At 35.5% G+C, this 26,020-nt stretch overlaps 1 long non-coding RNA gene across 2 annotated transcripts; it reads right to left on the bottom strand.

Moving 5' to 3' along the window:
- Positions 1 to 185: 185 nt before the first annotated feature.
- On the bottom strand, positions 186 to 26,006 carry LOC131525433 (uncharacterized). 2 transcript variants are annotated; one of them, XR_009267213.1, is made up of 3 exons: positions 25,493 to 26,006; positions 23,883 to 23,971; positions 186 to 2,711 (listed from the first exon to the last, which is right to left on the bottom strand). It is a non-coding gene; the product is annotated as an uncharacterized LOC131525433 (long non-coding RNA). The 2 variants fall into 2 exon arrangements; XR_009267214.1 differs by lacking the exon at positions 186 to 2,711 and adding an exon at positions 10,176 to 10,580.
- Between the last annotated feature and the right edge of the window lie 14 nt (positions 26,007 to 26,020).

The raw sequence follows: 26,020 nt of genomic DNA on the forward strand, positions 1-26,020 counted from the left end.
TGAAATGCTTTACTAGTGGTTTACCTAACTCACCCAAATGCATACTATTGTATAGTATTGCACATGACATTATTCAAATGTATACACAACATACACTTAATATTACAAATTACAAGTGTACGTATGCAAAAAAAAAAAAAAAATGCACAAATCCCAAAGTGAACTTGAACTAAGTTACCTGCTAGTATGTGAATTCAGTCTTTCTGTAACAACATTCTAAAGAAGGTCTAAAACATGGACAATGAATAACTAAAGCACAAAGAATTACCAACTTTATATATAGTATACTCACAATGTTATTTCAAGAGTTCAAGTTGTTATTTTATTTTGTACTACAGTGTTATTTTCACTGACTATAATTAGATATCATTTTCTTCCGAGTAAAACTAATTAATATGGTGTGAATATGATATTGCACAAATACAGACTAAATCTACATGATATTTTTTATCCAAACATAAAAATAACAAATTAAAAATGTGTAAACAAAATGATACCGTGTCTGTGCAAGGAAACTGTGGCCACCTTTTCCAGGAGAATTCAAGTGGGGAGAGAATACCAGAGTCAGTGACATTCTTTCCCAGGGAGTTTGAATGGTGCTTGCTGCCAACAATGCAGGAAAGCAGATGTTGGTGTTGGAGATGGGCTCTTGTCTGCTAAAACATTCTAACTTGGAGTACTTTGTCAAGAAAAAGTGGAGTCGTGGAAAATGATGGAATGCCACCATGCCGATCAAAGATTCCACTCTCCTGGACAAGCTCAGGCGCTGTCACAGCAAAATGATATGAGTAAATAGAAACACATTAAAGATAGGAATGACAACCCAGTGTGAATGGGAAGTGGCGAGCGAATGGTGCAGTGCACAGAAAGTGGAGTGATAAAGAGAGAGACTGCTGCTGAGTAAATGTTATAGCACGCTATCCTGCAGTATACTGAGATTACAAAGCGTACAGTATGTATCCAAAAAAGGATCACAATGAAAGTGCAGAACAAAATAATGTATGAAAAATGAGAAGAAAAAAAGAGGATGACAGGTGAGTCAAAGATGACGCACTCCAGGAAACTAGTAGAAAAACAGGGTGAGATGAGATGTGAATGTGGGAGAGATGAAAGGTTGCAGGAATCAGGCACTTCTCCTGCTGCTTCTCGTCTTTTTTGTTGCCTGTCAACGCAATACGAGGCAGGACAACAAAGCAAGACAATGAATCTTGTCAAAGTAAAGCACTTAAATGTTTGCGCTTGTCGCAGAAAAATTTGAGAGTTTCGATTTAGGCTGTTTTTTTTTTTTATTATTCCCACCTTCAACAACAGGATGAATAATGGAAGCCAAAGAGGGGATGAGACAGCTAAATACAAAACAACAGGGAATAGTTAACAATTAGACTGATCTGAATCATAAAATCAACCAATACCTGTGTGGTTTTCTGACTCACCATCTACAGTCAACACTAGATGTTCCAGATGCTCAGACAGATGTTTAGGGAAGCGTTCCATTTTTTATTTCTTAGTTTTTGACAGTGGATTGGGGATGTTTTTGCAGCAGCCATGTTGTCTAAGTGGCATCACATCATTAGATAGATGGACTCTTAAACTTCTTTATTAGCTTTATTATTCAATAAGCACAATAAGCACTAGCGGCAACAATCAGAATTGCAAAAATAATAGCCAAGTTTCCCTCCATGTGTGTTAATGTAAAATCTGAGACATTATGTTAAAAATATCTGGATGAAATATATGTTATTGATATTTTGCATAGCCCCATGCCAAACTCTGATGATATTGTTTGAGCTAAACTTGTTGAGTCAGATTGCTCAAACAAACAGCAGTGTTTTTGAAGTATCACATTGCCACTCTCTTTACATTTGGGATGTATAATCTTACAAAAGTCTTACTTGTAGTCTTTTCAATTTAAACTGGAATAGTAGAAGGTATTTAGAATGGGAAAAACACACACACGCACAAACACAGGCTTTTTATCCTCCAGACTAGGGAAAAAACTGAAAAAAGTAAAATCTTAAAAATAAAATGTCATTTGGTCCCAGGTATCTTATGCTACATGTTAAAACAAAGCAATCTCAGTCCATATTTGGTTTTTCTTCTCACTTCTTCAGATTTGTGCCACATTGAATAACTGTCAAAAATAATAAAGCAACACCCAGCTGTCAGCAGCGTGGACCTTGAATTTGAGGTTATCTGCAAATTTGTGGATGAGACAGATTGAGAGAGAAAGAGAGAGTAGGAATCCAAAAGTGTGTCTGAATATTGATGCAAGGTCTTGACAGTTGACTCTGCCTGGGGAGATAAAGAGAAAGAGACAACGACCAGCAGACAATAAAGAAACAGGTTGTCATTAAAGTATATCGTTTTTTTTCTTTCATTTTTTGTTTTTTTCATTCTAGTTCCCATCTTGTACCCATTAAGTATTTCCTCAACCATCTTGTTCTTTCCTTTATCACTTTGATTGATGCTATACGTTTGATCACATACTCATTGGTAATTATCTTCAAGTGTTAAGATGATGCTCTTGTTATTAAAGAAGGTCAACCACGATCCCAAGTGGCAGCTCTTACGAGTGTGAAAAGCATCCAAGAGCACTTGCAGATCAGCCTACGTAAGCAGATAATTGACATAGTCCTCTCTGATCATCCCTGTGATGAAAAGCCTCCCTTGTTCCATGTCCTGCTACAGCTGTCATTTACAGAGTGTGTCACCTATTCACCCAGGGAGACACAAAGCAATTAAAGGCCTGCCTCTGTTTTAAAAACCTTTATAGTTGACAGCTGCAATCTATCATTGTGTATTACAATGCAGCTCACCTACCACTAATGTTATGCTTTCATTATAATTATAATTCTTAAAATATTTGCACTGCAATATATCAAAATAATACAGATTGACTGAGATCAATAATTAATGATTATGTGGTGCAGGCAGCTTGTTTACATGTAAGACTGATCTCTAATCAACTGATAAATGTGGTTGGGGTTTGACTTCCTTAATATCCACTGAAGATCATTACAATATTATAATTTTTACTGTTTTGATCAAATAAATGTGGCCTTGATGAGCATAAGAAACTTTCACAAAGTTTTTTGCCGGCAAACAGCCAAAATAAAAGCTTGCTGATTTTAGGTTTGAAAATGTTGAAAATTCATATAATTTATAATAGAAAGAAAGAAAGAAAGAAAGAAGAAAAATTTAGAGCTGCAGTCTGTAACTTCTTTTTATTAAAAATGATCCAAAATCAATATTTGAGCAAGTACATAACCAGCCAGTGTTCAAAACTATCGCCTTACTCTAGCCCGATTCACAAGGGTTAGCTTATAATAATGTTTTCTAATTTGAGTGGTATGGGTAGGTTTTCGCGGGAAATTCGATCATGGCACTGCGTCATTACGTCACGTCTGTAAACATAAAGAAGTTGGCCCGGCTACTAGGCTGTCACATGTGAAAATGTGCTTCTGATTACAAATAGCCTGGGACTACACAAGATTTGTATTTTAAAGAAAACCAGTTCGAAGGGAGCATAATTAGCTTTTTGGGTTAAAAGAATTTCTTAATATGAAATTTGAATAGTATGACAAGATTGTACAGAAATTGAAATCTACACGCTAATACACACTATACTCATAGTAACGCAATGCTGATGTTGTTAACATTAATAATTTGAGAATAAAGTATAACAATAATAATGATTTGCATGGTTTGATGTGATATGAGCTAACTGATAGTTAGATTAAATCACCATTGGTAGCGCGATTTATTGTAATGCTTTTTTCCTCAGTTGGTCAGAACAAATGTGGCAGACTTGTTACTTACTTGTTCAGATGACAATATCCGGTAAAACTTCTTATTTGGGTCATATATTCCAAGACATAGGCTAGAATCTGTGATTGCTAAGTATAGTAAATATCCACGACGGTGCGGTGACTGACAGCCACATACTCCTCAAAACATTAGATTCATCTGCGCTGGAGCCATGCCGCTGCACAACCCAAGCAAGCGAGATAATTCCGCAAGCAGCTTGGAATTTTAGGTTTTCAAACAGATATGGCGACAAAGAGGCAAAACTTACAGACTGCAGCTTTAAGTTTACTATATAGTAATTGTATTTTTATTTAATGCCCTTTTTATTTTAAAATATAATAACAGAATCAAACTTATTTTTTGTTTGTTTATTATTTTTCTTAAATTATCATTTTTTATAGTTATATTTAATGGGTCACACTATGTGCAGTGTGAGCACAAAACCAAATCGCAAGGTACTCTCATGAGAACCAGACTGAAAAACTGCATATTACTAGCATTATAGCATACTGGCTGTATATTCATTCGTATAATTAGATCCTGTAATCCTACCCCAAATTGAACAACTACATTATTAAATATTATTAAGCAACAAATTATGAGTTTATTGAAGCCAAAGTTATAGTTAATAGTTAGAACTGGTCCCCAAACTTAAGTGTCTTTTATCACAATATTAAATATTACAGAGGTGAATTTGGTTTGAGCAGATGTTGGCTAACCTGACTCAATGGTTTACTCCTTTAGCTGTTTATTACATACCACACAAACTTACACATTCTATACATGTATATAGTTTTGAAAGAGTTCAGAAAGGTGCATAACGCAATTTACCATTAGAAATACATTTAATCTTCAGTGTTACCCAGTGACTGCTTCACTGGAGCTCTGGCTGTTCATCTGGAAACAAGACGCTGACTAAGCTGTGGGGTTGAAGCATAGAAGTGACAAAAAGAGAGGTGGCAGAGGGAAAGGATGAGAGAAAGAGCAAGAGGGGGAAAAAGTAAGCGAGAAGTGCTTCAGAAGTGCATTAGCCATCTATACTCCTCTCTGAGAGACTGAAGAAAAAGCTTATTTACTTTTCCTCAAAAACTTCAAATGTGTTTACCCTGCTTGCAACCTCACAGGTGGCGGTGACAGGTTCACACCAAATCATCTCCTCTCAATTACAACAAAAGGTTATGCACGTCTTTGAACCCCTAAACACATATTTTCGTCAACATAACTTGCACTCTAAAATGAGTCTATGAGCAGTGAAGCAGTTGGCCTTTAATCTAAAAGATATTAGTGGTGAAACTTATATAAACGTGAGCGCTCTCTCTCTCAGGTTCAGCTGTTTGATCACATCTCCTGCAGCTCTCACACACGGATCAATATCTACCAATGTTACATCTGAGAACATCGATTTGCTGCTTGCTATACTCTGCTACTTTCACTGTTCTGATCATCTCTACCACCATGAACAGAGTCCTTATCATTCCAAGTTTTAAACACACTCGGTCAGCCTCACACATCTGCAAAGGCCTTCTTGGGGCACTGGCATCATTCTAGCCCAAATATGAAGCTTCCTTGTTATGTTCTTAATAAGCATGTCAAACTTAACGTGTAAGCATGGATTACTGTTTAAAAGTTAGGGGTCGTTTTTAATGTTTTGAAAGAAGTCTCTTATTACCAAAGATTTATTTATATAATCAAAAATATGTAATAATTTGAAATATTATTACAATTTAAAATGACTGTTTTCTACTTTAAAAAATTTAGAAATGTAATTTATTCCTGTCACGGGAAAGCTGAATTTTCAGCAGCCATTAATCCCGTCTTCAGTGCACATGATCCTTCAGAAATTGTTCTAATATGCTGATTTTGTGCTTAAGAAACATTAATTAATACTATCAAAACAGTCAGGCCGCTTAACATTTCTGTGAAAAATGCAATACACTTTTTTTCAGTATTCTCTGATGATGAGAACATTCAAGGGAACAGCATCTTCTGTAAAATTATTCATGTCTTTAATGATGCATTTATTGTGCCCATGCTGAATAATAAATGTATTACTTTCTTATATATACACACACAGTCATGGCCAAAAATATCAGCACCCTTGGTAAATATGATCAAAGAAGGCTGTTAAAATTAATCTGCATTGTTAATCCTTTTGATCTGTCATTTAAAACATTCACAAAAATCTAACCTTTCATTAAGCATTTAAAATGGGGGAAAATATCATTATCAACAAATAGAAAAGGCCGTAGCGCCAAACACTCGTCCAAAAGTCCAGTAGATGAGTAATATATGGTGCGTAGATCCAAAAAATATGAAGATTAATAGACCAAAAAGATCCGCACTCATCCAAATAGCCCAAAAAGGCTTATCATTTATTATTCAGAGGTCATGAAAAGTGCAAAAAAGTGCAAAGGTGCAACAATGCAAAACGTTTTCGGGTATTACCCCTTCCTCAGTGGGAAATGGAAAATATCATTATGAAATAAATGTTTTTTTCAAATACACGTTGGACACAATTATTGGCACCCCTAGAAATTCTTATGATTAAAATATCTCTGAAGTATATTCCCATTCATATTCACAATTTTGACCACGCCAGGGTGATTATGAACATGAAATTATCCAGCCATGACTTCCTGTTTCACATAAATATAAATAGGAGGGAAAACAAAGCCCAAATTCCCTTAATTATCCATCACAATGAGAAAAACCAAAGAATATATTTCTGATGTGCAGCAAAAGATAATTGAGCTTCACAAATTAGTGAAGTGGCTTTACGAAAAGAGCTAGAGCTGTGAAAATTCCCATTTCCACCATCAGTGCAATAATTAAGAATTTCCAATCAACATAAAATGTTACGAAACTGCCTGGAAGAGGACGTGTGTCTATATCGTCTTAATGCACAGTGAGAAGGAGAGTTTGAGTGGCTAAAGACTCTACAAGGACCACAGCTGGAGAATTGCAGAAAATAGTTGTGTCTCGGAGTCAGAAAACCTTAAAAAATAAAATTGTCAAACAGCACCTACATCACCACATGTTGTTTGGGAGGGTTTCAAGAAAAATTCTTCTCGCTCATCCAAAAACAATCTCCAGCATATTCAGTTATCAGACACAACTGGAACTTCAAATGGGACTGGGATGTCGCTGGGCAACAAGGACTTTCAACTCCCTCCAAAGATTTTCGATGGGGTTGAGATCTGGAGACTGGCTAGGCCACTCCAGGACCTTGAAATGCTTCTTACGAAGCCACTCCTTCGTTGCCCGGGTGGTGTGTTTGGGATCATTGTCATGCTGAAAGACCCAGCCACATTTCATCTTCAATGCCCTTGCTGATGGAAGGAGGTTTTCACTCAAAATCTCACGATACATGGCCCCATTCATTCTTTCGTTTACACGGATCAGTCGTCCTGGTCCCTTTGCAGAAAATCAGCCCCAAAGCATGATGTTTCCACCCCCATGCTTCACAGTAGGTATGGTGTTCTTTGGATGCAACTCAGCATTCTTTCTCCTCAAAACACGACAAGTTGAGTTTTTACCAAAAAGTTCTATTTTGGTTTCATCTGACCATATGACATTCTCCCAATCCTCTTCTGGATCATCCAAATGCTCTCTAGCAAACTTCAGACGGGCCCGGACAAGTACTGGCTTAAGCAAGGGGACACGTCTGGCACTGCAGGATTTGAGTCCCTGGCGGCGCAGTGTGTTACTGATGGTAGCCTTTGTTACTTTGGTCCCAGCTCTCTGCAGGTCATTCACTAGGTCCCCCCGTGTGGTTCTGGGATTTTTGCTCACAGTTCTTGTGATCATTTTGACCCCACTGGGTGAGATCTCGCTTGGAGCCCCAGATCGAGGGAGATTATCAGTGGTCTTGTATATCTTCCATTTTCTAATAATTGCTCCCACAGTTGATTTCTTCACACCAAGCTGCTTACCTATTGCAGATTCAGTCTTCCCAGCCTGGTGCAGGTCTACAATTTTGTTTCTGGTGTCCTTTGACAGCTCTTTGGTCTTGGCCATGGTTCAGTTTGGAGTTGGACTGTTTGAGGTTGTGGATAGGTGTCTTTTATACTGATAACGAGTTCAAACAGATGCCATTAATACAGGTAACGAGTGGAGGACAGAGGAGCCTCTTAAAGAAGTTACAGGTCTGTGAGAGCCAGAAATCTTGCTTGTTTGTAGGTGACCAAATACTTATTTTACCGAGGAATTTACCAATTAATTCTTTAAAAATCCTAAAATGTGATTTTCTGGATTTTTTTTTTTTTTCTGATTTTGTCTCTCATAGTTGAGGTATACATATGATGAAAATTACAGGCCTCTCTCATCTTTTTAAGTGGGAGAACTTGCACAATTGGTGGCTGACTAAATAGCGCGTTATAGCAGGCGATTATTTTTATTTATTTATTTTTTTCAGTTTAAGCTGTGCGTCGGTTTTCATTTACTTCTGCGTCGTCGTCCGCGTCGACGTGCAGTACACATGCGGACCGCTAGTCCGCAGTGTCCACGGGCATATTGCTTGTGAACCCGCAGTACCACGGTAAAAGCCGAAGAAGAAGCGGCTCGTCAGAGAAGCATAGCCGTGACGGCGGCAAATAAATATCAAATCATTAAATCATTATTTAAATCTACAAAAAGGAGACAACAGCGGAACAGGAGAATATGGCATTCTTTCAGTCTCCACAAGGACATGCACCACGGCAGATCAACATGGTTTGTCGCGGACAACTAGTGATGTATAATGCTATGTAGTATAGTGATAAGACACTTGTTCTTTGCTTTGTTTTATTTTAAATAAGAAGGTGTAACATTAAACTATATTACAGCGCTCATAAACGCACACAAAACTCAAGTGCATATGGAGGGAGGGATTCTAGCAGACCAATCACAGCGATTGCGGTCCGCGTAGAATTGACGCGCTGTTAGATATTTCGAGATGTGCACATCAGGCACGGCATAGGTTACGGCGCAGGCCTGTGCGTCTCTGTGTAGTCTACGGCGTAGGTTCGACGTAGAAGTATAAATTGGGCTTAAGGGGTTAACATTATTTAACGTAACGCAGGGGTGGAGCCTAGGGTTGGCCACCCCACTCATAACTGATACTTCTGTCTCTTTTTTCTTGACAAGAAGTGCATTTATTCAGTTGCAGAACGTCTTTATGACCACATCAAACAGCATGCTCCACTTCACTTCAGCGCCAGGCACGAGTCAAACGAGTGCGGAAACTACTACCGGCCCACGCTGTAGCCTGTATCAATTAATATCAAATCGTGAAAGAAACTATGTGCATGCAATGTCGTGGTCAGTTAAGGCATGAAGTTAACAAAAAGGCGATTAAAGCTGCCTTAAAACTGTGCATGCATGTAATATATTATATATGAGTAAGATTTAAGAACATATGTCTCTGAAATGGTTTTCCCAATGATCTGAGATGGTCCTCACTGCAGAACACAAGATCCAGGGGGCGTGGTTGGATCTAGATCCAACTCCTCCCACCTTACATTTACCTAAACCTACCCGTCTCCACCCTCTTATCCCTAAACCCACCCATCTCCACCCCTAAACCTACCAATCTCCACCCCCTGGACGTGGATCCAACCCCGCCCCCTGGATCTTTGTTCTGCAGTGAGGGACTACTGAGCGATCTTGGAACAGCCCAGCACTGTCTCCCTCATCACACCCGATTCGACTCGTCATTTCATTAGTAGAGACTTCAAGACTTCAGAAAAGAAAAGGTAAAGAAAATACGATGTGTGTCAGATCTGCGTCACGTTCAGCAGCGGCAGCTTATGGAAATGGCAGCCAAAACAACCTAATAACCAGCTGCTGTGATGTCTGTTCATCAAGAATAAAAGAAAAAAAGAGGAAATCAATAACTTTTATAGCTTTAAGGATTCATCTGTATTTAGTTTAGAATTTAGTGTTTGATAACTTTATTCAATTTCTTTATATTTCTGCTGAAAAAAATGTTTTTTTAATCGATTGACAGCACTAAAATATATATATATATATATATATATATATATATATATATATATATATATATATATATATATATATATAAGCTAAACTTTTAATATTATTAATTACACAGAAAGCCATTATTTAGTCATAAATAACATCACTAAATTATATTCTATATTAAGTAAATATTATAATACAGTATATTGACAGCTCTATTTTTAGTGATAGTTATATGTTAGTTTTCCTAATAAAATGTAAAAAAAAAAAAAAAAAAAAGCCCACTGTGGCAAAAAGTTATACAAGGTACAAGGTTCACTTGCTTAAGCAATCAATATATCATTCCTTTGTCTAATCTACGCTATTAAAAAGAAGCAATCAATGCTAAATGAATTTACTTTCTTTAAACAAGCTGTTTAAAAGTTTTTTTTAGAATAATAGTACATCAAGAACTGCAACTGCCGATTTTCCCGAAATAAAAAGGCAAAAGACATAAGAGACCTCAAATGAACAATTTTAAGTACCATCATTGTTCCTTTTTCCTGAAGTGTAAGATACTTTACAATGACAATGGTGCATAGTGAGGGAAGAAATCAATTTTCTTTGATAACTGAATGTTTACATGCCACCTATGAATAGAATCCAAGGTGTGACAGTACCTCAATGGTTAATCATCTGGAAGACATGGATAACAAACACAGACCTTTCAACTCCAGCTACTGCATGAAAGAGCTTTAATGTTCCTGGGGTGCGGAAATTCCTTTAGACATACAATTCATGGCTTCTGTGAAACTGCTGCTGCTTCTGAAGATGCTCTGTTTAGGAAGAAACCAAAGAAGATGTATAGACAGAGCGATTTTATTGAATGCAATTACAATGTGGGAAATCAAGAACTATTACCAACAAAATTGGTACTTCTAAGTAATGATTCTGCAATTAACTAATTAATTAATTAATCACGAGAACCTTGAACTTTGAGAACCTCCAAACACCCTGACATACTGTATTATTCAGTCTGCCACAATATTTATTTTTGGGTGAACTCTTCTTTTAAGTGCACGATAGGAATCAGATAATGGTGTATCATGTGGGTTTCACAGTAATTTCAGGGAAGGTTCTGCCTCACTGCAATGAAGATTATAAGAAGCCATTCTCAAGAGGCCATAATGATATATAGATTCTAAAAGATAAGATTTCACCAGACCTCCAAAGACTTTAGCACTGTCTTAATACTCATTGAACTGCTGTCTGGTAATACAGCCACATATAGAGACAGAAAAGAAAAAAGTCATTGCAGGACATCAAAGATACACAATTTGCATCACATATCTGGAAAGCTCTTTGCAGACTATTGCAAATCAGTGTTATTTTCACTTCTAGCTAGAAATGCTATTCATTGGACAAAGAATAAATCAAGATATTGGATGCTATTTGAGATCAAACAGACCAGCTTATGGGTCCTGTTGGATTTTCAGTGCTGAGACAAAAAGTATGTATTATCTTCAGTGAGTGAGAGGAACATACTTTCTGGATCCTGCTTTTATTGCTGACTTCAGCTGAGACCACCATGATCAGCTGGACGCTTAAACACAAGGCACATCTATATATTTTAATAAATATACACTACCTTTTAAGTTTGAGGTCAGTAAAATATATTTAATTAATACTTTTATAAGAAGAAGAAATTAATTTTTGAACAATAAATCAACATATCAGAATAAGCGATCTGAAGGATCATGTGACACTGAAGACTGGGTAATGGCTGTTGAAAAGCACAAACAAATTATATTTTAAAACAATAAAATAGAAAGGTTACTTCAAATTGTAATAATATTTCAGTATTACTGATTTTTACTGTATTCTGTTCCATTAAATGCAATCTTGGTGATTTTATATACAATTATTACATCAAATTTGCTTGTAATCTGTGGATATGAGGTAGGGTAAACGTACCTATTAAGCTCACCAAAATCTACATTGAGACATTTTTAGTGCACAAGATATTGGTTTCAGTACAAAAAAGTTATGTTAAAATAAAATATTAATCTCTCACACAAAAAATATTTCATTTTGTTTTAAATTACAAAAGCATTTCAATTAAGATGTACATAATTAAATTCAAAAAGTCTGACTGTGCTTAATGGGTACATTTTGTACTCTTTAAGCACACCCCTATACCCATTAAGCTCACATCATGTTTTATTAAAAATTCTTGTTTATTTTAAGGAACATTTTTAAAGAATAATTGTAAAAAAAAATTTTTTTTTTGAAGGTACAAAGTCAATCACAAAAAAAAAAAAAAAAGGCAGAACACTAAAATCAAGTAACAAGGTACTAAATTTGATCAGTTATATATTCATAATGAGGTGTCATTTAAACACATTGCAACATCTATACTAGTCCATGTTCAGCTAAGTAACACATATTCAAAAATCAAATAATACAAACCAATAAAACATTTAATTCATGGAGATGAGCACAGAAATTAGCCTCATTATGAAACCTCTTGTTAAATGGATGTCAACTTATCTATAGTCTGTTAAGACTGGAATACACTACACAATTTTTGCCCCAATTTTCCACAGATTTACAGTCTGGAGAAGTTGATGCTAGTTGCCAAAGATCAGAGCCAGTCTGCAGATTTGAGTCGACTGATTCCATAGAAAATCTAACAACTTAACTTAAAGTGACAACCATCAGTTTATATGTAAAGTCTGTTTATGAAGTATTTACATAGACGTTCAATATGGAAGAGCTGAAAGAGAGCACACTGAGCTTAACTGGAGCAGCAAAAATTTATTTTATAAATGTCATGTAATATTTATTAAAATGACAGGATTTTGCTAAATAAATAGTCTTGGTCATGTATTAAGTTCATACATATTTTAATATGAACAACTATTATTAATATCTATGAAATTATAGTTTTTCTTATTGATGTCACACTGAAGCTGTGTGATTTTCATAGCAGTGTACCCTTTAAGCTCACCATATGAATAATATGAAATCTTTAAAATTACAGCACAGTAAAACTACAGACCAGCAATAAACTGTGAATTTATAATATTGTGGATGTAAAAGTACAAGCCAGTAATGCCTGTGAAGTAATGTGTTAGTGTAGCACACAATCTTATACAGCTAGTCAGCTAACTGTGTTCTGTAGCATCTGCGCTGTGTTGCTAAAACAAAAAAAATCTTTTGGATCTAATGTAATTATTTCCCACATCCAAGTTCCAGGTTATAATATGCAAAAGTCTGAACATTAATCTCTTAATTTTACAATTAGCAGTGAAATTTACCCAAAATAAAGGCTTAAACATCTAAATAACGCACATTTAAGGGGCTCCTCTTTTGGTGAAAGTTTTCACAGCTTTCAAAATGGCCACCAGACGGTGTGAGCACATGGAGACTCATATCTCAGTGTGCAGTGATCTGATTGACTTGAAATTATAGGAGCTATATAGTAACAAACACATCAATTGGTTAAGACATCAAGTAGGATAATTAATTATTTTTTTCTTTTTATAATCTGATCTCAAAAATGGAAGTGTGCTTAATGGGTACGTCAACTTAATAGGTATGTTTACCCTATATCATACATGCATTACTCCTTTGAAAAGACTGAATTAGTCAGTCAGGAGCAAAGCCAACTTACACAATTGAGTCTCACTCTTGTGATTTTACGTTTTACTGAAGTCACTGAAAACTTCCCTTCATTTACACAGCATCGCTGCGAAAAAAAAAAAAAAAAATAGAACCCTGCCCAAAACACAAAAGAAAATGTAATGGTTTTAATGGTTATAACGGGAATTGTATTGGTTTTAATGGAAACTATAATGGTGTCTACTGGTATGTGATGGATTATATTGGTGGGATGTTAAATCCTATTGGAAAAATGCCCAAAACACACTACAAAAAGGAATTTTGTAATGGTTTTACTGGAAAAAGCTAAAGGTTTATAATGGTATTTTAATGGAAACCATTGGAATTTCTGTGATTATTGGGCTTCTAAAGTTTTTTTAGTTTTTTTTTAGCAGGGATTTTCTCTTCAAGCCTTAGCTTTAACCACCGTTGAGCTCACACATAAAGTAAGGCATTTTATCATTGCCTGCCCCCCTCCTGCAAACCTTTTCTTGGCTGATTTGTCAGCTTTTCTTAGACTTGGCCCTTACAGGTGTTCTCCTGACCTTTTACATGCTGAGCAATTGGTCGCAATGCCTCCCAGGGAACTCTGTGGATTCTTTATATTCTGTGCCTTGGCAGACTACACATGACATTGAACAATAAAGGAACAGTTCACACAAAAATAAAAATTGTCAAGAACTCAACCTCATGTTGATCCAAACCTGTATGACTTAACTTATGTGGAACACCAAAGCAGGAGTTATGAACAATGTTCATGATTCGCATGATCTCATACAATGGAAGTGGATGGGGACCACTGTTTATCAAGCTCCATAAAAAGCACAAAAAAAGCAGCATAATATTTATTGTACAGTATATTCCAAGTCCTGAGAGTTTTAAGTTAGAAACAGGCTGAAATGTAAACAAATTGCAATGCAAAACACTTTATTGTATGGTTTAAAAGACAAATGGTTTTAAAAGTTTAATATTCAGTAATATTATCAGTTTGACTGTACTGACACTATTGGATGAGAACAAAATTAAATTTAGCTGGATAATGACAACTGTCTTGTGTAGAGCTGCTTTATAGCTGAACCTTTATAGCTGAAAACATTTTATAATTGATGAACAACTGATACTGAACTGAATTAAATCAACACTGAACTGACTTGAGCTAAATAACAATGAGTACATGAGATCGCATTGTTTAAATACATCGGTAAGAATACAGTGAGTAAAAAGGATAAAACATCTAACTCTTTACATATAAGGTAATTTAACAATAATCATTTGTGAAAATGAATGAAGAATTCACTGTTTGTACATGTCCTATTAATGTATTAACAACATAGAGACTACAATTTATAAACTATGAATTAACTACAAACTAAGACTTGCAAATGATTTATAAGTACTTTATTACTGTATACTTAAGTGTTTATAAATGTCTACCTTCTGTAGAGCTGCTTATAGCTGAATTGAACTGGTTTCATAATCTGATGAACTTTGCACTATTATTAAACAAAAACTGAATAAACACTGAACTGACTTGAATGATGAAGAACTGTTAACACCAATTCTCACTATTAACTGGTTGCTTATAACCATGCCTATTATTAACATATTGGCTTTTTATTAGTACTTATAAAGCACATATTCTGCATGACCATATTCTAAATACTTAATCCTACCCAAAACCTAAACTTACCAACTACCTTACTAACTATTAAAAGGCAGCAAATTAGGAGTTTATTGAGGAAAAAGTCACAGTTAATGGTTTGTTAATAACGAGAATTGGACCTTAAATAAAGTGTGACCAAAGAACTTTGTTCTTTGTTCCATAATGGTTCTGCATATAACTGAAGAACTTCACAATATTAATGCTGTCATTTTCTTGTTTATTACTGTGGGCTGCTTTAAAACAGTCTGCATTGTATAAAGCACTGCAGTATGTACATACATATGACTTGACTAATGAAAAAGAGTAGCTTGGCATTCTGCTATTAATATCTCTTTTGTGTGAAAATGATGTCAGAATTTTCATTTCTAGGTGAACTGGTTCTTTAACCTTGCTGAGTGATGATAAGTCATAGCCACTAATACCTTGTCCAAAGTGGCTATTCTAAAGTAACATAATTATCAGTAATATACACTATTAGATGACAAATTGTAACATGAGAGGTGACAGGACACAGTAAGAAAGATGAAAATGAAACAGAAGTCAGTTTGAACCTTCCTTACTGCAGTAATACAAAAATAGAATTCCTTATTGGAAAGTGTCTTCAAGGTGATCAAAGGAAGACATTATTATAGAGGATGAAAATAATAGTAAAAAAAGAAAAGGAAAAAAGATCTCTGTTTAGGAGGGCAGCAGTGAAATCCATTTCCCTCAGCGAGTAATCCTTTTTCTCCTCTGTCTCATAATCAGAGACATATTCTCTGAGAATGAAAAGAATATGGAGTCAGCAAAATGTATTGCTCACTTCATATGGTCAAAGCTCAATATATATTCATATCTATTCACTCTTTCTGTGGCCCCCTGGCATGAAAACACCTCTGCAAATGCGCGTGTGTGTGTGTGTGTGTTCTATATTCCTATTAGTGAAGTCACTGAGAGTTTAGGTCTCAATATTATTGAGTTATACAGACCGAATGGGTCATAAATATAGATGTGGACGCAGTTTGTGCCTTTTGAATACAGAGAACACACTGAGGTGAGAGGAACGTGACGCATCTTCTCAGTTTGAGACGTAATGAAGATGCAGGTCGCCTCCTCTGTCCCCGTGTGCCCGTAAGCAACCACGTGTCCTCGCTCACCCCTTCTGCTCCATGCTGTTTGCGGAGGGAGGTGAATGAAAACACATTGTGAATCAATTTTTAAACAAGAGAGAGAAAGATTGAGATGTGATCTTATTTCTCTAGACTGCACACTGGCACAGAGGAAAGTCCTGTGGGGAATGTGTGCCACCAATTTCCTGAGAGCGGCAAGGGGAGGTCTGGCACAGAGGTTCAGTCTGAACAGTGTTGGACAATTTAGTGTAATGCGATGGTGCATTGGATGATGGGCAATCTTGGATGTAATCGTAAAGAAAGAAAAAAAAACACAATATTCCTAAATGGTGGTGATGAACGAATGAGAGGGGAAAGAGCGAGCAGTTTAAGGTATTACAAAACATAGCAATCTCCTTAAAGACTACAATTTACCTTCGCTAGCGGTTATGCAATTACCGGGGAGGGTAATGTAATTGCTAGGCCTGACTAGGGTGGGCGATGGGAAGAAAGAATGACAACAGTAATGATTTCTCAGCACTAGAAAATCACAAGCTATCTATCAGAACATCCTGGCCTAGTAAACATGTCTCAAAGCTCTACAGAATAACTCAAGGCAGACCACATACTGAGCTCGTGGCCCCTAACCTTGTCACAGACTCCTTTTCCTACATGAATTGGCTCAATGGAGGAAAAAATTAATTGGTATTAGTCAGCTCGTGCTATGCACAGAGGGGACAGAGATGCACTATATGTATCGATTACCCTAGGGGACAAAACGGGCAGATTACTTTGGCCGCGCAGACTGACACTTCAGAGGCCCCAGACAGTTCCAGGCCCATAACGCCCTGATCTGGTCCACATTGCAGCCCTGATACTGAGGTTCAGGATTCAGCAAATCAATTAATTTTTAATTAATTATCTTTTTCTTTTTCTTTTTTAAATACCTGAAGAACCTATGGAAGCCCATTTCTGCCACTGAATAAAAAAAAAAGTAATTGTGAGTTATCTTAGGTAACTCAGTTTATATCTCACAATTATGATTTTATAACACGCAATTGTGAGTTATAAAGTCCAGTTCTAAAGGAAAAAGACTGATATATTCTTAGAATTGCTAGTTTATATCTCACAATTCTGACTTAATAAATTGTAATTGCATGCCACAAAGTCAAAATTGTGATGTATATAAAATCGTAATCCTGAAAAAAAAGTCACATAATTGTGAGATGTAAACTAGCAATTGTGAGAAGTAAAAAGTCATAATTACTTTTTAAAAAATGTTATTCAGTGGCAGAAATAGGCTTCCATAAGAATCAGATACGTAATGATGTTACTTGAGTGAAAAATATGACAAACTATGAAAAAACAATTCAATTTAATATAATTTGATTTAATTTAATTTATTTAATAGTTGTAAAACAAGAAAAAGGTACAATTATTTATTCAAGATTAATTTTGTTAAAGTTTTGTCTGAAAACATTTCCATTTTGCATATTATTATCTAACGAAAAATAAAAAACAAAAAATTCTAAACTAAAAGAAATTACACAATGAATTGAAATATCTGAAATATCTGTAATCAATATGACATTAAAAATTACTGGAATTATTGAAATAATTGTTTAATTTTGTGTTCTTGAATTCATGTTCTTGAAAAAAGTCTAATTTGTCTCTGCATTTACTTGATCAAAAACAGTAAAAATTATAATATTGCAATCAAAAATCTTTTATTTTAAGATGTGTGTTTTTTCCCCTGTGATCACAAAGCTGAATTGTCAGCAGTCATTACTCTAGTCTTCAGTGTCACATGATTCTGAAATAGCTTCTTTTTAAAAAAAATTGAAATCTTTACTGAATAGGAGACCATATTTTTCTGCAACATGAATTCATGTTTTATTTAATTATCTATAGCAGGGTTGCTGGGCAGAGCTGAAAACCACCATCCAATCTTCAATAGGTACTTCTGTTTGAAAGAAACCATGAATATGAATGACTGAACACTATAGAGCAAATCATCTAACATACTGAAATATACAAGGTTGATGACAGTCGTAGCCAGCCACAGTCAAAAGATTGTGTACATTTAGCTGATGTGATGGTGCAATCAAAGACAGCTCAGGAACAATCAACCTCCTGTTTATCACATGTCCTCTGAGCGTACACAGACAAAGTAATGCATGTACTCAAAGAACATTCTCCGCAGCCTGCAATGCATATTATGGATGGATTGGTGATATTAATAATGAACATCCTCAATAGAGAAGAGGCAAGCACTCTGCCTTTTCAATCAGGGAACAAATCAAGACCGCTGGAAGAGACCCACAGAGCTCAATCCAGAAACCCCACATTGCTTATACAGTATTCCAAAAAGTGAGAGTAGTTTCTACTGTAGTACAATCCATTCTCATCCCAGTCTATTAGACATGGCTGAGAACTGTATTCCCCTGAGGAGAGTGCAATAAAAAGGTCAGATTCAGTCCCAAAATAAGAAATGTGCAAAATAATGTGGGGGAAATGAAAGGGAATGGAATAATAATGAATTGCTGGGCGTTGTAAATTTCATCAGGGCAGAGTAGAAACCTGTCTCCTAGCAACATGCAGCTCCCCGCGTGTAGCTCTCCTCAGCATCCGTGAGGCCAAACTCACAAGGGCTTAATTAAAACAGAACAAATCAGTCTCAGGTTTACTGTAATTGTAAAGCTAAGAGATCTACCCTTTGACCTTTCATTCCGATCCTGGCAATTGTTATTGGTGCAACACAGAATGAAACAAGGCATTGTCAAATTTTTTTCCAGCACTCTACTGACCTCAAGAACCATCAAGTCCTGAAGAGAGAAGATTATCTGGGACAATTGCTGCTGGTATGATTATTTCAAACGACCCTGTATTTGAAACATTAATATTTAGTCTTACATATCCCATATCAAACATGTAACTTAAAATAGATTTTCTTCTAGTTTTAGAAGTAGTTTCTTCAAGTAATATTCTTACTGTAACTGCAATTTAAATGGAGAACATTGGAGATAATAATACAGCAGATGCAATAAATAATTTGCAGTCAGCCAGTCATAATACTGAAAAATAAACCAGCTCAAAACAAGAAGCTAAAGTTCGCAATACACAATCCGGTCATTTTGAGAAGCAAATAATTATTTTCATGTTATGGACGATAACCGATAAATGATCAATATTAAAATGACATTATTTCAACTAAATAGATTAAAAATATAATGAAAAATATCAAAATAGAAAGGAATGCTTTTCTTCAGCTACTGTAGGATGGATTAAATTGATCAAAAGTGACAATAAAGACATTTAAATGTTACAAAAAATGTCTTTCAAATGAATGCTGTTCTTTTGACCTTTCCTTTCATCACAGAATTATAAAAAAAAAAAAAAAATCCAAAACAACATTACGCAGCACAGCTGCTTTCAACATTGATAGAAGCAAATCAGCATATTAATTTCTACAGTGATTTCTGAAGGATCATGTGTCACTGAAAACTGAAGTAATGGTTGCTGAAAATTAATCTTTGTCATCACAGGAATAAATACATTTTAAAATGTATTCAAATAAAAAACTGTTATTTTAAATTGCAATAATATTTCACAATATTACTTTTTCCTGCAGTTTTGATTAAATAAATGTAGCCTTGGATACACATAAGAGACTTATTTTAGAAACATTATTAAATAAAATTCACACCAATCCCAAACTTTTTAAAGGTACACAATTGGTACACAATATTATATGAAACCATTATCCACCTTTTTCTTGACGTAAAAATGGGCGCGGCCATTTGTAAATTTTATAGCTTCCGGTCTCATCCGCATCCAGCTATTTTTAGTTGTACAAAACAGTTCGTTTTGCTGCTTTATATTGAAAATTAGTGTGTCTTATATTATTTTAATGTATTATCTTAATTATGAACACACTGGTTTGTAGTGCAAACAGTTTTACCGTTTACTGTACGTTGTTATTCTTCTCGTTATTTACCTATAGCGGCTAATGAACCGGAAGTCTCACCCATAGGCTTACTTCCACGTTGAAGAAAAAGGTGGATAGTAAGTGCGGTGTGTTAGATCTATGTCATAGAATAGCAGGTCAGTATAAAAAAATAGGAGACATAAGAAAAACCTTACACAAAAACCTACACAAATTGAATCTTTTTTTTCCCCCTTGAGTTTTCCCTTCCTCACCCCCACCAGCACTGTGAGCAACTGCCACTGTGATTACAAACGCAGTGTAATTTCTCAGGGTACAGACTTCATAACCGCATTACTTTCCAGGCAGACACCCTTGCACAATTATGAACCATCAATTCCTCCAGCTCCAGTTTGTCAGCTTTTTTAATGAAACATTGCTTTCACCGCCTCTTGGTTGATTAACTGAGAGTCCTATCCCTTTCCCCACCCCACTCTACCACAGCCCAAAACAGCAGCATCGTGCGTGGTCTCATCAATGCCGTCTCCCCCTCTCCACTGGCAAGCAGGTCAAAAGGCATAAGACCAAAAGCAGGGTATTAAGTAATGTTCTGTGACATTTGAGTTGTGTAAATTGAATATGCCTGTCTTTGCCCTTTTCTCATCCAGACTTCTAAATATAGGATGGAAATGGGACACCGTCAAATGCATGACAGCAACCACACAGCATGACCTATTCACTATTACTCATCACAATTAGAGAGAGTGCAATTGAGTGGAAAAAAATGACATGCATTTAAGCACAAGCACTGCACATACCAGTGTTTTGGCCCACACTGACCTTTTCAGTGTTGAATAAGTTATAAAAGAACATCTGCACACCAAAAGCAACCACACTGGACTCATAATTGAGTTATAAAAACTAATATAATAAGTGTGACTACGTAGAATCACCAATTCCATTACCAAGAAAATGACATTTACTTTAAGAGTGCGCATGATAAAGGAAAAGTCACAGTGAAAAAATGAAATCTAGTTGCCAAGTGTGTACGTTTCATGTTGGTTTTAATATGGTTTTAAAATACTTTTATCACTTTTAAAAAAAAGGTTTAAAATACAGTATATTTTAAAGTAAACAGTATTTTTTTAATATCATTAATTCATAATAGACATTTCAAATTTTTTTAGTGAATCATGAGTTTGACTTATTCAAATTAATTTGCCTTCAAATTAATAAGCATGGATCCAGTTTAGTTAAAATGCAATAAATTAATAAATAAAGTGTAAAGGGGCAACGAGACGAGAGGCGTGCGGATCCATACGCAAGATTTTATTTAAAGACATGGTCACGAAACAGGCATGAGTCAGACAATGATAAACAGGTATATCGTGGGCAAGACACAAGAGTAGTCCAGTAAACAGGCAAGGGTCAATCAACGGCAAACGTAATCCAGGGGGCGAGACAAATGGATAATCCAAACAGACAGACAATAGTCCAGACAAGGGGCATACAGAGTCCGAAACAGCAATACAAAGAGATAATCCAAGACAGACTATAATTCCAGGGCAGGCAGAAGACAGACAGGATGAGATAAACAGACTAGAATGCACTCTCAGAAATAAAGGTACAAAAGCTGTTACTGGGGCGGTACCTTTTCAAAGGGTACATGTTTGTACCTAAAGGGTCCATTTTGGTACCTTAAAGGTACATATTAGTACTTAAAGTGTACAGATTTGAACCTAATAGGTACAAAAGTGTACTTTTTGAAAAGGTACCGCCCCAGTGACAGCTTTTGTACCTTTATTTCTGAGAGTGTACAAGACTCAGGTAACCAGACTATGACCAAGACTAAACTTGAATCAGGAAACTCGGAATGGCTCTGTAATGTAGCTATCACTAGAAGAGCGATAAACGCTAAACAATAATCGGCAATTTGAAAAGGATCTGAGTGGGTGTTATATAGTGTGTGTAACTATAGGTGAGCGTGTGATTAGTGAAATGGCACATGGGAAATGTAGTCCAAGGTAACGTGAAACAGTCTGTGGCAGGCAAGAATAGGCAAAAATAATTACGTTTTTTTTTTTTTTTTTTTTTTTTTTAAGATTATTCATTTTCTTGAAACTTTTTTGTTAATTAAGATATCAGAACAGGATTATTTATTTTTTTTACTTGATAAATTACAAAATAAATAAATAAATAAAAATAATCAAATGAATAAATGAATCAAAATTAATTTTAGTTCATTCAATTTTAAAATATGCTCAGTATAGAAGAGGTGCATTCAGGTCATCGTATGCAAGCATTTTTAATGCATCACTGAATAAATTAATAAGATTAAAAAAAAATGGCATCACATTTTGCTGCAGTGCAGCAGTGGAAGCTTAGGAACGCTTGCCAAACTCAAGTAATCGGTATTTATTTTTTAATGTAACATGCCAGATAAAATTCTGTCACAATAAAGAAGAAAAGGGCAGGAACATGTTATTAGTACATGTCAATCATGTTAGTACATGAACAGCTCTGTTGCGTTCCTTAACTGCCATCTCCCTAATAACACTCTACATGAGCCCAGCGCCCTCTCCTTCATATATTCAATTCAACGGCCTTTGTCATTTTTAATAACACACTGAAGGCATCAGTGGCTAATGTGGCCTTCATTGTGAACACTTTCATTAGCTGTTCTCCTCTGGCATCTCCATCCCTCTTAAGCTCCGTAAGATCCGCTGAGGGACTTATCTCAAATCCGGCTCGCTGCGGGATCGCGCCAGGCATTAACGACTTCTCTCCCTGTCGTAAATCTGCCAGGTCATTTCAATTAACATTTGCTGAGGTGTCCCAGTGCCTCATTCCCCGCCTAGAGTGGGCAACTCTTATCCCACTCTCTAAAGGTTGCATTTTCCATGCTTGGCAGTAAGTGCCAGTTTTGGCCTCCATAAAGAGCTGTCTTTTTCTCGAATATGGCATTCATCAGTCTGCATAAAATGAGTTATGGATGAAACGATTAACACCGTGCCCTTGACCAAATTCCTCAGATTTGTTTTCAAAAGTTTTCACTGTTCATTTTCGATGTTGAACAATCAAGTCATGCGTAAAATGAATGCAAATGCACATTTGTTGTGGCAATCAATCGTGCTTTAGGCATTTATGGCACCAAAATGTTTAGACACGGCCCATTTAAATGGTTTTCTACTCTTAATAAAAGAGGCTCAAAAGTTGGAATATTGGGGGATATTTTTACACATATTTAAACTGAGAAACATTCCCAACATAGTCCTGGTCTTTGGTTCTTACTTTCACACTGTTAAAGAGACTGTCAGTGTTCCAATATTATTATTGTTATAATAATATATTATTATTGTTGTAAATATATATATATATATATATATATATATATATATATATATATATATATATATATATATATATATTATTATTGTTATAATAATATATTATTATTGTTGTAAATATATATATATATATATATATATATATATATATATATATTAAATTTGAAATAAAATCTTCTTCATAACATGTTAAAATGTTACATTTTGTTAAATAAAAAAATGATTATTACATTTAATTGTATTATTAAATCATTAAAAATATGCAAAACATGTGAAATAATAAAATATGACTGGGCCAGATTATGAAAACCTAAAACCACGATAAATATAAACGATATTAAAAAGATGTTATTGATATTCTTTTGATGTGTATGCATGTAGAATATTAAATGGCTGTGGGCATGGTGTTGATATAGTCTCTGATAGCAATGAAATCAGCAGCGACCACTGACCTGTATGCTGAGCAGATTCACTTTCTTTGGCAATACATATTGAAGAATTTATTTCCTGAATGCCGATAATCCTACTCCAACAGAGAGCCCTGCAATATTGGACTTATATTAGACAATATAACATTTTAAAAAAAAATAGCATATCAAAAGGTATGCAATTTACAGTACATTATAGCAATATTTTTGCTATTTATTTATTTATTTAATTTATTTTTTTTTTTTTACACAGTATTGAAAATGCAAGTGATCATAACACACAAGACAACTTAATTAAAATATAGCAGGCAAAACCAGTCTTAAGTCGCTGGGGTCTATTTGTAGCAATAGCCAAAAATACATTGTATGGGTCAAAATTATAAATTTTTCTTTTATGCCAAACATCATTAGGATATTAAGTAAAGATCATGTTCCATGAAGATATTTTGTAAATTTCTTACCGTAAATATATCAAAACTTCATTTTTGATTAGTAATATGCATTGCTAAGAACTTCATTTAGACAACTTTAAAGGCGATTTTCTCAATATTTTTTTTGCACCCTCAGATTCCAGATTTTCAAATAGTTGTATCTCGGCCAAATATTGTCGGATCCTAACAAAGCTTATTTATTCAGCTTTCAGATGATGCATAAATATCAAATTCGAAAAATTGTCCCTTAAGAATGGTTTTGTGGTCCAGGGTCACATATATTGGGCAATAATATTGCCATTATTGCATGTATGTTGGTGTGTGATTTTTCAATGTAAACAGTCACAACAATTGTGAACACTTAACCCAACCCCTACCCCTAAACCTACAGATGCGAATAGATCACCATCTCTTTCCGCCATAAAGCTCAGTCTCGTGACCGATTGCTAATGTCTCATGCTAATGTTCTGGAGTATCTTTTTGAATGAGAATCAATCCTGCAAGGTTAAAAAAAAAAAAGCATTGGTCAGAACTCTTGTTTCTACGACGGCGTTTTAGTGCCACGTTAAAAAAAAAATCTAAAATTACGAGATTATAAAGTTGTAATATTTCGAGAATAAAGTCGAAATTACGAGAATAAAGTCGAAATATTACGAGAATAAAGTCGAAATGTTTCGAGAATAAAGTCGAAATGTTTCGAGAATTTAAATCGTAGAAATTAAAGTTATAATATTTTGAGAGTATAGCCTATATTGCGCATGCAAATTTCCGCATTGAGAGCAGCGGGAGAAGTTGCCAGGCCACCGGAATTGATCTGAATATTGTTGTGTCCGAGCGGCCGCATCATCTTGCTGGGATGACAATTTTAAGGACTCGCGGAAACAGCTTAATATCAAGAATATGATATTTATTACCAGACTGAACAGGAACAACTGTTTATCTTAACATCAGCTCACACACTCAATCGACATTCCTTTGGGGGGCGCTGTAGCTCTCTTATTTAAACCTTTTTTAATACACTACAAATATATGTGGGATTATTAGCAGAAAGCATACCATGTGTCATACTCGCTGGGACAGTGTGCTTGGAAATAATATTTCATGTCTTCCATTGCATTCGTTATTTGTAGTGCGCCAGCCACCCAATAATAGCTTAAAGGGATAGTTCACCCAAAAATGAAAATTAGCCAAAGATTTACTCACCCTCAGGTCATCCTAGGCGTGTCTGACATTCCTCTTTCAGATGAACACATTCGGAGTTATATTCAACATTGTCCTGTCTGTTCCAATCTGTATAATTGCAGTGAATGGTGCCCCTGTTTCTGAATCTGAAAAAAAAGTACCCATCCATCGCAAAACTACTCCACACGGCTCCGGGGTGTTAATAAAGGACTTCTGAAGCGAAACGATGCGTTAGTTTAAGAAAAATTCTTAAAACTTTATAAACCGTTTAGTCCAGCTTCCAGTCCCTCGAGCAGGCGCGGTCCCGACAAGGCGGTTGAGAGTATGACGTAGGCGCCGCGAAATGCACAATGTAAGCTCCGGGGAGAAGCGCGCAAAAATCTCAGTCTCCTCTTGCCTTATATCGAAATCCTCCGACATTTTTCACTTGAATCTTCGTTTTAATAGTTAGTGACAGGTGTTTTGTTTTCCTTTCTCCTCTGTGCTTCCGTGTTAGTCATTCTCTCCCAGGTGCTTACTCTCGCGAGACTACGCGCTTCTCCCCGGAGT

This window comes from Onychostoma macrolepis, chromosome 19, assembly GCF_012432095.1.
Source record: "Onychostoma macrolepis isolate SWU-2019 chromosome 19, ASM1243209v1, whole genome shotgun sequence".
NCBI lineage: Eukaryota > Metazoa > Chordata > Actinopteri > Cypriniformes > Cyprinidae > Onychostoma > Onychostoma macrolepis.